The sequence below is a fragment of the Mustela lutreola genome, chromosome 3 (assembly GCF_030435805.1).
Source record: "Mustela lutreola isolate mMusLut2 chromosome 3, mMusLut2.pri, whole genome shotgun sequence".
Classification (NCBI taxonomy): Eukaryota; Metazoa; Chordata; class Mammalia; order Carnivora; family Mustelidae; genus Mustela; species Mustela lutreola.
The window spans coordinates 38,034,664-38,052,947 of NC_081292.1; positions in this window are offsets into that span (position 1 = coordinate 38,034,664).

Genomic DNA, 18,284 nt, shown 5'->3' on the forward strand with positions numbered 1-18,284 from the left:
TACCTGGGGCAGACCCAATATTTTAGGAAGAAAACTGAGGCAAAATAGATTTGGGGGGGATTTTATAGGAAATCTGTATCCAGAAACCTGGTTAGGGAGACTAGGCCTAAACACTTTTCTTTCCTAAGCCTGCAACACCAGAAATATCCTTAAAATCTTTTTTCTGCACAAATTTCCTCATTGGTTGCAGGAGTTTTAAAATATGTGCACATATCCTTTAATAGCACCTCTTTTAAAAAGTGAAAACTAATTGCTCTCCCTTTGAATATGGGTTGTATTTAGTGACTCACTTTTGAGAGCTATACAGTGGCCAAAGTGACAATGTGATTTCTGAAATGAGAACATAAAAATCATTGTGGCTTCTTCCTTGCTCTTTCCCTGGGATTACTCGCTCTGGGAAAAGCCAGATGCTATGACATGAGAACATTCAAGCTGCACTCAGGGAAAAGTCCATATGGCAAGAAACTGAGGCCTCCTGCCAAAAGCAAAGAGGAAACTGGGGTTTTCTCTCAGCAATCGACCTTAAAATGAGTGCAGACCTGGCTTCTTAACTGCAACCTCATGAGAGACCCTGAGCCAGAACCACCCAGATGAGCTGCTCCTAAAGTCCTAAACCACAGTAGAAATTGTGAGAGAATAAATACTGATTATTTTAATCTGCTAGTTCTGGGGGCAGTTTCCCACACAGTAACTAATAAAACTGATGCACCTTACAAATGAAGTGCCATCTTTGTTAAGGATGCCATAATATAATGAATGTCCCAATTATCCTTTGATTTACTAGATATTATTAATAAATATTATAATAAATGTTTCATAACATCACTACTGTCACATAGTGAGCTCAAGAATAGTATTATTTGTTGAGCATTTAATATGTACTATGAATTTTAACAGTGAGAACACTTAGACAGCCTTTAAGAACCATGCCTAATAGCACATAACTATAAAGAGGAGTAGCGACTATTTGAATCCATGTCTGTTTGAATATATATCCCATGCAGTTAACTATTCTTCTTTTACTCTGAAAGACCTTCAAATTTTTAAAAATTTCTCTCTCCTTTTAGTCCTTTCATTTCTAGACTATCCCAAGTTTCTTCAATCCTTGTTCTTTTGGTCTTCTTACTATCCTAATCTACTTCCTCTGAATGTACTTAAGTTTGACAATATTCCATTTAACACTTAACCCCAGAATCGAAAATAATAATGTGATATGATCAGTACAAAGTACCATAGGAGTATTACTTCTCATTATCTACAAGATGTACTCATTAGTGAATCCTGAATTCATTAGCCACATCACACCCTTAACTTGTACTAACACCATGATTAACTAAAACTCACATGTCTTCCACATGAACTGTGGTCATATAAAGTCTTCCTTCTTTATCTACATGCAGACCTTTAATTTGATAAAAGTACTGCTAAGAAAATGAAAAGTCAAGCACAAACTGCAATATTTAAAAAATATATATCCAACAAAGGACTTTTATTCAGAATATATTGAGAACGCACACACCTCAATCTCAATAATAATAAGAAACAAACACCAACTTAAAAGTGGGTAAAGGATTTGAACATGCACTTCACCAAAGAAGATGCATGTATGGCAAATAAGTACATCAAAAGACGTTCAACATTATTTTTCATTAATAAAATATAATATAAAACCACAATAAAATACTGGTATACACACAAAAATGACTAAATTTAAAAGACTGACCACACCAAGTTTTGGTGAGGATGTAGAGCAACTGGAATTTTCATATCCTGTTGGTAGGAATGTAAAATGATACAATAGTTGGCTATTGTGGGAAAGGCCATTGTTTTTCATTGTTGAAAAGCAGTTTGGCAGTTTTCTAAAAAGTTAAATGTACATCTACCATACAAACAGGCTCGTCTTTTTTTTTTTTTTTTTTAAGATTTTATTTATTTATTTGACAGAAAGAGCACAAGCAGGGTGTGCAGCAGGCAGAGGGAGAGGGAGAATCAGGCTCCCTGGGTCTTGATCCCAGGACCCTGAGATCATGACCTGAGCTGAAGGCAGATGCTTAACTGACTGAGCCACCCAGGTGCCCCATAACCAGTTAATCTACTCCAAAGTATTTACCATAGGGAAATGGAAGAATAAGTCTGCAAAAAAATTTGAAAAACATTCGAACAGGATCATTTGTAATAGCTTAAAAGGTAGAAAAAATTCAAATATTCAACAGATAAATGAATAAATAAGATATGATATAGACATGCAGTGGGAATACTATTCAGCCATTAATGAGAAACTATTGATATACGAAACCACATGGAAGAAAATAAAAATGATTATGCTGAGCAAAAGGAACCAGATAAAAAGAGCAATAAGATGTTATTCCATTAATATACAATGCTAGAATTCTTTAGTAATGGAAAATAGATCAGTGAGTACAGGCAAACAGGGTTTCAGAGTTGTAGTGGATTACAAAGAGCGTGTTGACACATTTGAGGGTGATGAAAATGCTTCTATTCTTAATTATGGTGATGAATTCACAGATTTATACATATTTCAAAATTCATTTAATTATTAATTTTAAATATAATCAGTTCATTGTGTATCAACTTATCTAACTCAGTCCATTTTCAAAATAGAAATGAGTCCACAATGCCATAGAATCATTATTTTTAAGAGCCAAAAAGTGGAAATAATCCAAATGTCCATCAACTGATGGATGGATAAATAAAATGTGGTATATCATACAATGGAATACTATTTAGCAATAAAAGTGATAATGTACTGATACAGGCAACAGGCATGCTCAGAGCTTAGTATAACTCAGAAAAGACCTGAGTGGACCCTAAAAGCTTCTATCTCTGGCTGATCTTTAGGGTCCACATGAGCAGGAGTAAAAGCTGAATCAGAATTATAGATGGCCTGCCCAAGCATTGAAGGATCGCTTCTGCTCAATGCTAATCTACAAAAATAAGAAGAGTTTTTTTCCTTTTACATTCCAAGCATTTAAGGAAATCTCTGTCAGGTTTCTGGCTGACCACTGAGATAATGGAACAGAGACTTAGGTAATCACACATGAATAAGATATACATTCTTTGCAAAAATAGTACAGGGGAAAGTCACTAGAAATATGAACGACTACAGCCCTCAATAAGCAACAACTGCAAATGCTGAGGAGGGGGGAATGTCTGATTCCCAGAGTTATAATATTCAAAATGTCCACTTTTTTTGTTTAAATTCAATTAACCAAAATATCATACATCATTAGTTTCCAAAATATCCAGTTTTTTACAAAAAATCACAAAGGATACAAAGAAACAGTGAAGTGTGGCCCATTCACAGGACAAAAATGACAGAAAACATCCCTGAAGAAGCCTAGATATTGGATGTATTAGGCAAAGACTTTATTTGGTTGGGGGAGGGGCAAATACTTTAAATTAACTATCTTAAAGATACTCAAAGACCTAAAGGAAGATGGTGAAGTTGGAGGACCCTAAGCTTGCCTCCTTCCATGGTTAACACTGACATCAGTGTAAACAGCACAGAAAATTATATTAAGAATGGCAGAACTAACTCCACAACTAAGGGTAGAGAAGAAACCATCAAAGAAGATAGGAAGGGAGAAGATACTGTTTGGGAGTGAAATGGAAAATGGATCAGGACCATCCACATTGGGCGGTGGGGTGGGTAGCCAGTGGCATAGAGAAAAGAGCAGGAAAAAAAAGACTTTCACAACATGGAGCCCACAAATGGGGAGGATAAATCCCCATAATATTTTCCCTTGAAAGTGAGAGGGACGGAATCCCACAAATTCTTATTGACCAGTAGGACTTAAAGCCTGAAACTTGAAAACCTGAAGCTTAGCTCTGGGAAAACCTGGAGGGCATTAGGAAGAAGAGTCCTGCCTTAAAGAGACAGCAGACAAACAACTATTGCACATACAGCAGAGAAGTAGTTTGAGAAACACTAGGGGCAGGTGGAAGGAGAGTGATTTGCTCATCTCAGAGTGTGGCCAGAGAGACAGGGATCATGAGGAGACCCCTCCAAGAACAAAGGAGTTGGCAGGTGCCATTTCTTTCTCCTGTCCCCTCAGCATAAACAACAGCCACCTGTGGAAACCAACAGGGTGCCTACATTCCTTAACTAACTTGCTTATCCCAAGCCCTGTCCTCCCCTCCCCTGCCAGCTTTTTTACTGCCCTTCCCAGTCAGACTAGCCTCAGTATCAGTGCCACAGATGCCCTCCCCCAGAAAACTGACACAAATCCTGCCAATACCACATCCCCTCACCCACAGGTTTTGCAGGACCTCAGTTCCAGCTGTGGTGGGGACAGGTCTCATTTTACAAGCAGACCACTGCACACCTTGTTAACACATGTCCCACCCCTGCTGGGGACCAAACACTGCCAACCTATGCAGAGAGTCTCTGCAAACAAATGGAATGAAGGAAAAAGAGGTCAATACTCAATAGCAGAGCACATGTAAACACTCATGGAAACAACAGATCCTGGGGAACAGAGGACACTACACTGCAAGACACTACAGGCTCTTTTCTTCATAAGGCTATATCATTAAGAGCAAGAGAAGTAGCTGACTTTCATAACACAGAGAAACAGGCTCAGAGAGTTAGACAAAATGAGGAGACAGAAATATGTCCCACATGAAAGAACACAATCAAACCACAGCAAGGAGCCTTGGACTTTAATTAATATGGAAAATGGACTTTAAGTAATATGACAGAATTTAAAGTAATGATCAAAAAGGGGTGCATGGGTGGCTCAGTCAGTTAGATATCTGACCCTTGGTTTCAGCTCAGGTTGTGATCTCATGGGTTGCGAGATCAAGCCCCACATCAGGCTCCATGCTCAACAGGGAGTCTGCTTGAATTCTCTCCCTCAGCCCCCTCCCCCAACTCACATGTTTGTGCTCTCTCTCTCTCTCTCAAATAAATAAATCTTTTAAAAAATGTATTATTGATCATAAAGATACTCATGGGATTTGAGAAAAGAGTGGAGGACATCAGTGAGAACCTTAACAGAGATTAAAAAAAGAACCATTAGAGATTAAGAACACAATAATTAAAACTAAAAATATACTTTATGTAATAAATAGCAGGCTAGATGAGGCAGAGGAACAAATTAAGGAGCTGGAAGACAGAGTAAAGAAAAGTAACCAAGCCAAGCAAAGAAGAGGAAAGAAATTATGCAAATTGAGAATAATCTTAGGGAATCACTAACTCCTTCAAGCATTATAACATTTGCATTATGGGGACCTCAGAAGAAGAAAGAGATATAGGGGACAGAAAATTTATTTGACCAGAAAAAAAAAAAAAAGCTAAAAACTTCCTTAATCTGAGGAAGGAAATAGGTATCTAGATCAGGAGGCACAGGGATCCCCCCAAAAATTCAACCCAAGGAAGTCTATGCTCAGACAGATTGTAATTAAAATGGCAGAAAGTCGTGATAAATTAAAAACATGTTAAAAGCGCAAGAGAGGGGAGTCTGGGTGGCTCAGTGGGTTAAAACCTCTGCCTTCAGCTCAGGTCATGATCCCAGGGTCCTGCGATTGAGCCCCACATTGGGCTCTCTGCTGAACAGGGAGCCTGCTTCTTCATCTTGCTCTCTCTGCCTGCCTCTCTGCCTACTTGTGATCTCTGTCAAATAAATAAATAAAATCTTAAAAAAAAAAAAAAAACAGCAAGAGAAAAGAAAGACAGTTACATACAAGGGAAACCCCATAAGGCTATCAACAAATTTTTCAGCAGAAACTTTACAGGTCTGAAAGGAGTGGCATGATATATTCAAAGTGCTGAAAGAGAGAAATCTGCAACCAAGAACCCTCTATCCAGAAAGGTTATTATTCAGAATAGAAAGAAAGATAAAGAGTCTCTCAGACAAAAAGTAAAGCAGTTCAAGGCCACCAAACCAGACTTACAAGAAATATTAAAGGGGACTCTAAGTGGAAAGGAAAGATCATAAGTAAGAGTATAAAAAGTAAAAAGCAAAAAAGCATAAAAATATTTCTGTAAAAATCAGTCAAGAGATCCATAAAAAAGCATATATAATGTGACACCAAATACCTAAAACATGGTGAGGGGTGGGGGCAGAGTAGTAAAGAATCAGTTCAAACTTAAGTGACCATCAACTTAATATAGATTGCTATATGCAAAAGAAATTATTTAACAAACCTAACAGTAACCACGAATCAAAACCCAGTAATGGATATGTAAAGGATAAAGAAAAAGTATCCAAGTATATCACTAAAGAAAGTCAACAAACCATGAAAAGAGCAAGAGAAGAAAGGATCAGAGGAAAATCTATAAAAACAACAAAGCAAGTTAAAAATGACAATAAATACATATCTATCAATAATTACTTTGAATGTAGTTAGACAAAATACTCTAATGAAAAGACATAGGGTAGCAGAATGGACTAAAACAACAAGACCTATCTATATACTGCCTACAAAAGACTCATTTCATGCCAAAAGACACCTACAGAATGAAAGTGGGGGAGGGCGAAACATTTATCATGCAAATGGATGTCAAAAGAAAGCTAGGATAGCAATACTTATAGTGGACAAAATAGACTTTAAAACAAAAACAAGAGACAAAAAGGACATTATATAATAATAAACGGGACATTTCAACAAGAAGATCTAACAATTGTAACACGGAAGCACACACACATATAAAACAGTTAATAACAAACATAAAGAAACTAATTGATAGTAATACATAATAGTAGGGGACTTTAACACTGAACTTACATTGATGGGAAGATCATTCAAACATAAAATAAACAAGGAAACAGTGGCTTTGAATGATAAACTGGACCAGATGGGTTTAACAGACATATTCAGAATACTCCATCCTAAAACAGCAGAACACATTCTTTTCAAGTGCACATGGAACATTCTCCAGAGCAGATCACATATTAGGCCACAAAACAAGCTTCAACAAATTCAAAAAAATTGAAGTCATACCATACATCTTTTTTGACTACAATACTGTGAAACTAGAAATGAACCACAAGAAAAAGCTGGAAATAGCACAGATACATGGGGGTTTAATAACATGCCACTAAACAATGAATGGGTCAACCAGGAAATCAAAGAAGAAATCAAAAATTACATGGAAACAAATCAAAATAAAAACACAATCGTCCAGAACCTTTAGGATGCAACAAAAGTGGTGCTAAAAGGGAGTTTATGACAATAGAGGCCTACATCAGAAGCAAGAAAAATCTCAAGTGAACAACCTAAACTTACACCCAAAGGAGCTAGAAACAGAAAAACAAATGAAACCCTAAGCCAGTAAGAGTAAAGAAGGAAATAAAGATTAGAGTAGAAATAAATTATATAGAAACTTAAAAAAAAATAACAGATCAATGAAAACAAGAGCTGCTTCTTTGGAAAGGTCAACAAAATATATAGACCTCTAGCCAACACATAAAGAGAGAAAGGACTCAGATAAACAAAATCACTAATGAAAGAGGGCAATAACAATTAACCCTACAGAAATACAAACAATTAAAACAAAATATGATGAAATCCTAATGCCAACAAATTGAACAACCTAGAAGAAATGGATAAACTAGAAACATATAACCTACCAAAACTAAAGCAGGAAGAAATAGAAAATTTGAATAGACAAATTCCCAGCAATGAAATTGAGTCAGTAATCAAAAACCTCCCCCAAAATGAAAGTCTAGGAGCAGATAGTTTCACAGGAAAATTCTACAAAACATTTAAAGCAGAGTTAATGCCTATCCTTTTCAAACTATTCCAAAAAATAGAAGAGAAAGGAAAACTTCCAAATTCAATATATTGGGCCACAGGGATACCAAACCACATAAAGATATCACAAAAAGGGGCACCTGGGTGGCTCTGTAGGTTAAAGCCTCTGCCTTTGGCTCACGTCATGATCCCGGGATCCTGTGTACTTGTGATCTCCTTCTGTCCAATAAATAAATAAAATCTTAAAAAAAAAAAAAAGACACCACAGAAAAACAGAACTACAAGCCAATATCTCTCATAAATACAACTGAAAATATCCTCAACAAAATCTGACAATATAGTAAAAAATCATACACCCAGTCAAGTGGGATTTATTCTCAGAATGCAAAGGTGTTTCCTTATTCACAAAACAATGTCAAATCAATATGTCACGTCAATAAAAGAAAGGATAAAAACCATGCGATCATTTCAATAGATGCGGGAAAAGTATTCAACAAAGTATATCATCAATTCATGATAAAAACTCTCTGCAAAGTAGGCACCTAGAGGGAGCATACCTCAACATAATAAGAGCCTTAGATGAAAAAACCCACAGCCAACATCATATTTAATGGGGAAACACTGAGAGTTTTCCCCCTAAGATGAGGAAAAAGATAGGTATGTCCACTCTCACCACTTTTATTCAACATCGTGCTGGAAGTCCTAGCTACAGCAACTAGACAACATAAAGAAATAAGAGACATCCAAATCAGTATGGACAAAGTGAATTTATCACTATTTGCAGACGACATGACCCTATATATAGAAAACCCTAAAGATGCCACCAAAAAAACCTCCTAGAACTCATAAATGATTCAGTAAAGTGGCAGGATACAGAATTAATCTATAGAAATCTGTTGCATTCCTATATACTGAATGAAGCAGCAGAAAGAGAAATTAAGAAAATAATCACATTTACAATTGCACCAAAACCAGTGGAATTTCTAGAAATAAACTCAACCAAAGAGATTAAAGACCTGTACCATGAAAACTATAAAACACTGATGAAAGAAAATGAAGATGACACAAACAAATGTAAAGACATTCCATGCTCACAGGTTGGAAGAACAAATATTGTTAAGATATCTATACTACCCAAAGTAATCTATACATTTAATGCAATCCCTATCAAAATACCCAGGCATTTTTCACAGAACTAGAACAAACAACCCTAAAATTTGTATGGAGCGATCAAAGACCCCAAATTGCCAAAGCAATCTTGAAAAAGAAAAACAAAACTCCAGGTTTGTATCACAAATGGTATCACAATTCCAGACTTAAAGTTATACTACAAAGTGGTAGTAATTAAAACAGCATGCTGCTGGCATAAAAATAGACACACAGATCAATAGAACAGAAGAGAAAACCCAGAAATAAACCCACAACTATATGATCAATTAGTCTTTGATGCAGGTGTCCCCTCTTAGCCAAAAGTAGAATTTTCCCATGAAACCTTTTATGGTGTAAAGTGAAGAAGCAAATACAATTAATTTATGTGGAAAAAATCTTTGAGAGTTCTCAGGCCCCAAAAATAACCTCTCTTCAGCTTCTCTGAAATCTTAGGGCACATCTTGCTAACAGATGCACAAAATAAATTGAAATAAAACCCAGAGTCTCACAGACACAGGTCAAAGTTGTGGTGGCTTGATGGGAAGATTCTGAGTGCAGTTTCTGGAGGTTGACAGTGTTACTCTCACTTTGCAGGTGCACACTGTCTCTATTACTGCTCACTGAAGAGCAAACGCTGAATGCTATTTTAGCTTTGCACTTTTTTTTTTTTTTTTTTTTTTGTAAAAGAGAAAATACTCTTTGGATATCTTTCAGTTAGCAAAAAAATGTACTAATGTAGGTCTCTTGAAAAAATGAAGTGGTGTAATGTGAACTCTCAAAAAGTGGGGGATACTTACATTGGGTGATAACTCAGAACATAAAATAAACATTCTTGAGTCTATACTGAGTTAAATAAATTGAGTAAATGAATAAATTAATGAGGGAGACAAGACAAATCTCCTTTGCAGAAGAATTCCAAATAATTTATGCATATACACCACCGTCAAGGAGTAGGAGCATAACTCCTCACTCGCTAAGTGTGAGCTGCACACAATGAATTCCTCCAGAATAACGCTACAGTGGCAAAACCTGACAGACACTGCCATCCAATTAAGGTCAACACCAAAAGTGGTAAGTCATATTGATAGCCCAGATCCTTGATATAATTGATAATAATGGGCCCTTTATCTCTGTGGTCTTTCTCTTGAAAAATCCAGAACAAATCTAATCATGAGAAAAATGTTAGGCAAATCTCAAACGAGGTACAGTCTGCAAAACACTTGACAGGACATTCCAAAGGTCATCAAAAATAAAAAAAGAGAAGTCTGAGAAACTGTCACAACCAAGGGAAGCATAAGGAGACATGACAACCAAATGTAATGTGGGAGCCAGGATGGGATCTTAGAACAGAAAAGAGTAAGAAAATCTGAAAATGTATGTTTTTATTGACATAACAAATGTATCCATATTAATGTATAATGTAAATAATAAGGGGACTAGGTGTGGGATGTCTGTCTCCAGAATTTTCCCATAAACTTAAAACTGTCCTAAAAAATAAATATATTGTTATTAAGGAAATATTTAATGCAGATGGAAAGCGCACTGGACTTACCGATCTGAGTCCCAAACCTGACTCCTCCCATGGTTCGCTTTAAAATCTAGACATTGGTTTATTCACCTTATATTTTACAGACTAAGAAAATGAAAGTTTCTTTAACGTCTAAAGGTCTATGAATCCATGGTTTTATTCTTTCATTAATCCAGCTATATCTGAAAAGAGCACATGGAAAAATGAAGAAGCATTCAAATTAATTATTGCTTAACAAAACTTCAAGTTCACTAAAATGAGAATAATTTTAAAATCTCAATAATTTAAACATTTCATTATAATGATTCAGATGTTATCACACAGAACTTAGGAGGCTGCAGAAAGTGCTGGCAGAACTCTGTAACTGAAGGTAGTAAAAACTTCTTATAAATTACCTCTGATGCAGAACTGACTTTATTTAAGCTTATATTATTCCCCATTGATATATCACTTTGTTCATAGAAGGTATACAAATTTGGGGGTGCCTGGGTGGCCCAGTCTGTTGAATGTCCTACTCTTGATTTTGGCTCAGGTCATGATCCCACCTGAGATCAGTCCTGGGTTGGGCTCTCTGCTGGGCAGGGAGTCTGCCTCTCCCTCTGCCCTTCCCCCCAATGTGCTCGCTCGCTCTCTCTCTTAATAAATAAATAAAATCTTTTAAAAAAAAAGTATATAATTTTTTTCATACTATTTTGAAAACTTACGACATGGTGTTAAAATGTAGAATTATTGGAGTACCCTTCTTTAATATTAGTTGGCCCTACTTTTTCTAAAACAAAACCTACCTTTTTTAAGCTTAGCATTTCACCAAAAACATTTAATACATTAACTTTGAAAGTGTAAAATTTATGTGATTGCTGTGATCAAATTTGGAGTATGGTTATCCTCCATAGTTATTATATACTTGTAATTATGCCATAAATATCAGGAAAGTTTAAGGGGAACATATTTTGTCTAATGTATCTATGCCAGATTAAATTTTAAGAAGTTTAACAGCAACTAAATAATTTTTAAAAATTCATTCTCTGGTCAGCTCTCTATGATAAGTCTGACCTTATGGGATGCCCATAGGGTGTACATTAGATTAAAATGTTTGATTTCTTATTCACTCTGACAGTAATATAATCTAAAACAAGACTCAGAGGCTTACTTTGGCCTGAAAGGTCAAAGATATGATAACACTAAAATGTGAAAAGTGCAATAATATTTACCAGGTTCTTTCTTCTTCTTTTTATGTGAAAAGGAGGCACAAAATGTCTCTCATATTTTAAATTGCCATATCAAATAAAGAAAAATAATAAAGTAACCAGTGGCTAACTGTAGCTATATATAATCACAATAATCCTTTCTAATATAAAAACTTTAGCATGGAAAAAGGATCATAAATAATACTATAGCAAATACCCTCAGTGAAAAAGGAAACATCATCATATTCTATTATTTCACATGACCCAAAAAATTACTTTGCCTTAACTTTCAGTAAAATGAAATCTTAACCTCAAAGTAACACTCACCTATCTGAATAAAAGTTTTAGAACTATTATCGTATTTTCTTAGATTAAAGGACGTAAGAACTGCATTATGTTTATTTCTATATACTTCTACACTTTCTACATTTAAAACTCTACTTTTGCTAGTGTTTTCCTTGACAAACTAAATTTTGTTTAGTATCTTCCGAAGTGTAAACACATCTACTTTAAGTTTCATTAATAGTCTCATGGCAACATCAAAACTTCAAAACAGGCATTCTGGTAATACTTGTTTTGTTAGGTTTGCAAATGGTTCTTTGTATTATCTCCTGCCCGCCATTTCCTTTAGTTTTAAGTTTTAAATTTCTTCAAAATGATGGAATAAAAGAATGAAAAGTGTATTAAAGTTAACTTCTGTCAAGTCATCTTATCTTCCTGATATTTTACGTAGAAAAAACAAGGAAACAGTAATATCTGATGCCCTGCGAATGTACTTGGAATTGTGTTGATTTCGTGTCAGTTATTGACTGCTAGACTTGGAGAACCACTGCTCATGTGAGTAACAATGGACAAAACTATTCAGAACCTTTACGTCAAAAACACATCACAGGAAGTGACTCATCTCTGTTGACTGAAAGGAGAATTGCACAGAGAGATGATGTCTTCAATAGAGGGTTGTATTTGGTAAAAAGAAAACAAAAATTCTAAATGTAGCTACATAGTAAATCCAAAAGCCATTCCTTTCAAGAGAAATTTAAAATTATGTTTCCTACTTTCAGAATCCTTTTATCATTACAAGAGTTATTCTTTTCTGGTTTGAATCCTGCTTACCTCCCTTTTAAAATTATTCCTGAAAACATTAGCCCGGATGACCCAATTTCAGATGGCTCATTTACCTGTTCATAGATTTATATGCCACCTGCTTTTGCTTTTTCTACAGATGCAAAGTCAACCTCTGGGGCAAAATTCCACTTTTCTCTTTCTGCCACACAAGTGGTAAATAACATTACCCAATAAATTTTAGCATTTCCCCAAATGTGTAGGATACAAAAAATGTATTCATTCGTGTGAGATATAAAAATGTACACTCACACTTCTGAAATCAACAGCCAGCCATTTCACACTTGGGCCAAAGGCAAACAAACATAATTCTCACTGGCAGCTGGACAACATTCCAAGCTGCCACCACATTAATTAACTCACCTCAATCAGATTCCACTTTGACTTGCACAGCTTGCTGCCAAGACGCCCAGCAATAAATTGTTAGGTTAAATACTGAACAAGGTAGGGAAATACCATATGGTATGTTGTTATAGAGGGTGGGATATTCTTGTTCAACACTGGTAGCATGGTTTTCTGTTGACATTTTATTGTTCTCTTGTGATTTAAGAAAAATGAATATTTGTTCTTGTTGATAAATGATCTTGCCTGTCTTATTGTGGTGGGGAATGGGACAGTAAAAAGATAACAATACCTTTGTCCACCAGCTTCTATAGTTGATATTCCTTAAATTTCAACACAACAGCTTACTCAGCAAGTACTGGGAACTTCCAAATGGTAAGTTATTAGCATCAAATTGGGAGGGAATATCAAGGAACAAAGAACTCAAATATATTCTTTTTCATTGAAATCTATTAGGAATTTACAAATAAATATAAACTACCTATAGTTGAAAAAAACTCAAATCTCAGAGTCAAAAGATTTGAGTCTGGTTCCTGTCTCTGACTGGCTTTGTCACTTCGGCCAAATCCCTTAACTTCTCTGATATTATGTCCTTATTTGTAATATGAAGCAATATGATGAGATGAGTGGTTTCCCAAACATTAATGCGCATATCAGTTTAAGGAGTTAACAATGCAGATTCTTAGATGGACCACTAGGGATTGAAATTGAAATTGGCTAGATTTGATGTGTAGCCCAAGTCTGCATTTGTAATGAAGCAAAAAATTCTACTGCAGATAGAGGACGCACACTTTGAGAATACTGTACTACATAATATCTTAGATCCTCTTACTTCTAACAGTGTATTATTTTACTTATTAGTCCATGTCATTGCTTTTATAACTCATGGTGTGATTTTGGAAAGAGGTCTAATTGGGAGTGTTGATTCAAGACTTAATCTGCATTAAAAAGTTCAAATGCCTTAGTTAAAAAGACTGGAAACATAGGAAATGATTACTCAGAGTCACGTAAGCATTGTCTGGGGTTATGGGATAGGTGATAAGGGTAATAGCTGACTGGCTGCTCCCCCTAAAAACCCTGCCTGTCTATAAAAGAAGACTCCAAATCTAGACAAAGGAAACATTGTAAGCCATCCTGCAAATCAGCTTTATTCGTATTCTTTATCATTCACCCAACAGGAGTCTTTCGTGCTCTAAGGATGTTATTACCAATCCTCATTTCATTTATTTTGCTTTTCGTGTACCTGGTACATTCTCCTTCTATTTTAAATGCTAGAAATCAGAAAAATATTTCATAGTTGTTTGCAAGTCTATAAAAGTCTAGGAACTTTTGGAAAGTTTCGTGATTTGATAAGGAAAGTAAAAGGCTCTTACTTGGGGCACCTGGGTGGCTGAGTGGGTTAAGCCTCTGCCTTAGGCTTGGGTCATGATCTCAGAGTCCTAGGATCAAGCCCCGTGTCATGGGACTCTCTATTGGCAGGGAGCCTGCTTTCCCCTCTCCCTCTGCCTGCCTCTCCGCCTACTTGTGATCTCTTTCTATCAAACAAATAAATAAATCTTTTTTAAAAAATAAAATAAAATAAAAGGTTCTTACTAGAATACACATTGAGTGCCATGTATCTCCTTCTATCTAATCCCTCTTATAGTCAGCAGAGAGCTATTCCAAAAGACATCTGTTGGGGGATAGCCTTAAATTAGGAAAAGAGCAATTTTAACTGGCCCACATAAATTAGTATGCAACACAGGTCTTTCTCATTATGTTTATAAGCTCAACAGACTTGAAGTCTCAAATGCAGACTTCATTACTTCACTACTTAAAACTGTGAAATTACCTTTGTTCTTGGTTTCTATCAATGGCAGATGTAAAAAAGCAATGCAGTATTTGCATTATTATTCAATCTGCAAAAAAGAAACCTGATTCTCTTAGATTGAATCAGTTTCTTCCAAGCTACTCTAATCACTACAAAAATCCCCCAATTCTAATAATGTTCCTTAGGGGAGGGGTGCATGGTCTCTTATTGATCTTTGTGTTCTCCTCAGCTACTAAAATCAGTCTCTTAGTAGATGCTCAGTAGATGCAAGGAATGTTGGATTAAAGATACTTTGACAGAGTATTGAATTCTGCTGCAGACTTCTTCGTCCCCTGCAGGTGGTGCTGGGAGACAGGTTCTTTGTTTGTTTACTTACTCATGAAGATCTGGGCTAGTAAAGGTGTTCTCCGTACCTGGTTTAAAGCTGTTGTGATTACATTTCTTCCTTCCCTTCACTCCAGTTACTGATCACAGAAGAGAGCCAAAACACCAAAAAAGGTGACGCAAGTGAAGGGAGACACAAAAGTAATTGGTAGTGTCACCCAGGCCAGCCAGTGAAGATTCTGTAGGACTTTCAGAAAAGTACATTTCTACTTTCCAAAAGAGAACATATATTCAGGAAACTATTCTGCAGTACTAAGCATTACCCCAGAATCTACTATTAACTCTGCTACTGTGCTTGTCATCCCTATAATTCTAGTATTTCTCACCATGATTAGATATGACTGGTTGCTGATATTTGGGACTTCAACCTTTAAGATTTCCTCTCCACCCCACAACTTGTCCACCATGCCTCTCAGAGTTAGCTGCCCTTTGCTCTGTGATTCTCCAGTTTAAGGAATGTATCACTTATCTTTTAATATCTGAATCTCCCCACTTAATTGAGAATTGATATATAGGGTAGGGATTATGTCACTTTCATCTTTGTATCACTAGTTCTTACTTAATGCTTAGGCTGTAGTAGACACCAAATAAACTGAATGAATAAAGCAATCAATAAATCAATAACTGCCAGCCACATACATTAGTATTATCTGGAACTAAGTGTATATTTCTCTTCTATCATTCTTGCCCTGGAAATTTCTGAAGCCAAAAGTAGAGATCTGTGCCTAAAGTTATAAATAAAGAAGCTGGTATGTTTTAATTGACATAATATAATTCCCCAAAACCCAAATTTCCTGCCCTATCTCTCCCACCTTCCTCTGTATGAATCTTTTACAACTATCAGACTGGTCTGCTTACTTTCTCTGATATGCTTATGCTTTCCCCGCTCTGAGATTATGCCATCCCTCTATTTTATTCCCAGTCTATTTTAATCAGTAATTCTCAAGGTGGTTTCCAAGGGGCTCACAATATCAACAGTATATTCATAATAACACTAAGATGCTTTTTGCCTTTCACTCTCATTCTTTTGTAAGTGTACAGTGGATATGAGAATCCAGCTGTCTTCTATTAAGCCATATATTAAAATATAAAATGTAAAATAAACATTTTTTCATTAATTGGTTTTGTTCTAAAAAATATTGTTATTTTTCATAAGAATATGCTATTTATGTTAACATGTGATTATTTATTTATTTATTTATTTTTAAGATTTTATTTATTTGACAGAGAGAGATCACAACTAGGCAGAGAGGCAGGCAGAGAGAGAGAAGGGGGATGCAGGCTCCCCACTGAGCAGAGAGCCCGATGCGGGCCTCGATCCCAGGACCCTGAGATCATGACCTGAGCCGAAGGCAGAGGCTTAACCCACTGAGCCACCCAGGCACCCTGTTAACATGTAATTTATTTTAAAATAAATTAATAGATATTTATTGATTTTCTTGACTTCAACTTATTATGATAAATACAAAGAGATATAACTCACATAGACAAAAACTCTTTGGGGTCCTCAATAATTTTCAAGGGTATTTGAAAAGAGTCCTAAGGCCAAAAAGTTTGACAATGCTGATCTAAATCTTCTATATCTTTTAAAGTCCAAATCAAAGCCTTCCTCCTTGATAAGCTATTTGACCACTGCAACTACAGAGAATCTCCTCTGTCTAATCTGAATACCCAGGACACGTACACACTTAGAGTTCTTTTGCACCATTCACCTAGTACAGAGCTTGTGCCAAAAAGGAAAATATTGTTATACTGATTAAGAATAATAATTAAAGACCTTTGTGTTTGATGGTGAATCATAAACAACCCTTCTCCAGTCTCTGTTGATAGTCTTCCCAGCCTCAAAGGAAAAAAAGGGATTTTCTTGACTTTTCAATCTACGCTTTTCACTGAAGATAATAATATACTTACACGTATATATAAAACATTTATGTACTTTTACTGCAAACCTAATACATATTAACTGAAAAAGAATGAAACATAAATTATAAATTAAAAATTAAATTCACCCTCAAAGCCATCAACCTGAGGTAACAACTACTCACATTTTAGTACATTTTAGTATATAAATCTCCAGTTTTCTACTCTACAGTTGTTTTTTCACTGAATTAAGTTACACTGAAAAACCACTATCAGGGCACCTGGGTGGCTCAGTGGGTTAAGCCACTGCCTTTGGCTCAGGTCATGATCTCAGGGTCCTGGGATCGAGTCCCACATCGGGCTCTCTGCTCAGCAGGGAGCCTGCTTCCCTCTCTCTCTCTCTCTCTCTCTCCCTCTCTGCCTGCCTCTCTGTCTACTTGTGATCTCGCTCTGTCAAATAAATAAATAAAACCCTTAAAAAAAAAAAAAAGAAAGAAAACCACCATCATTTCTACAATATTCTAAGATGCTTTTTTGCACTTATCATCAGATAGTGTCATATAAGGAGATTTTTAAAAAACTGATAATGTTCATTTTGGGGCGTAATGTTCATTTTAATAAGTTGGGGGTAGATACAGAGGTATTCATTTTCTTTAAATTAAATATGTAGCTTAGTTTTCTTTTATGTGACTTGGGTCGCCTGGGTGGCTCAGTGGGTTAAAGCCTTTGCCTTTGGCTCAGGTCATGATGCCAGGGTCCTGGGATTTAGCCCTGCATGGGGCTGTCTGCTCAGCAGGGAGCCTGTTTCCCTTCCTCTCTCTGCCTGCCTCTTTGCCTACTTGTGATCTGTCAAATAAATAAAATCTTTAAAAATAATAATAATAATAATAATTAATAAATAATTGAATATATTGGAAAAACACAATCTAAAGAAAATCAAATTCTTTTTCACAAATTGTTACTTTTGTATAAAATTCTGATGTCACATTATAAACTAAAGAAGAGAAAGAAAACACAGATAAGTGTGTGGCTTGAGAGGAATGAAAATTTGCTGATGAGAGAAGTGAATTAATATGTGATTAAAAAAATAAGAATGACAGACCTTAAAAAATCAAATGTTGACTCAATATTTGCAGAGGATTTTTTTGTCTTTGTATTGCTGCTTAATAAAGTCCTTGTTATG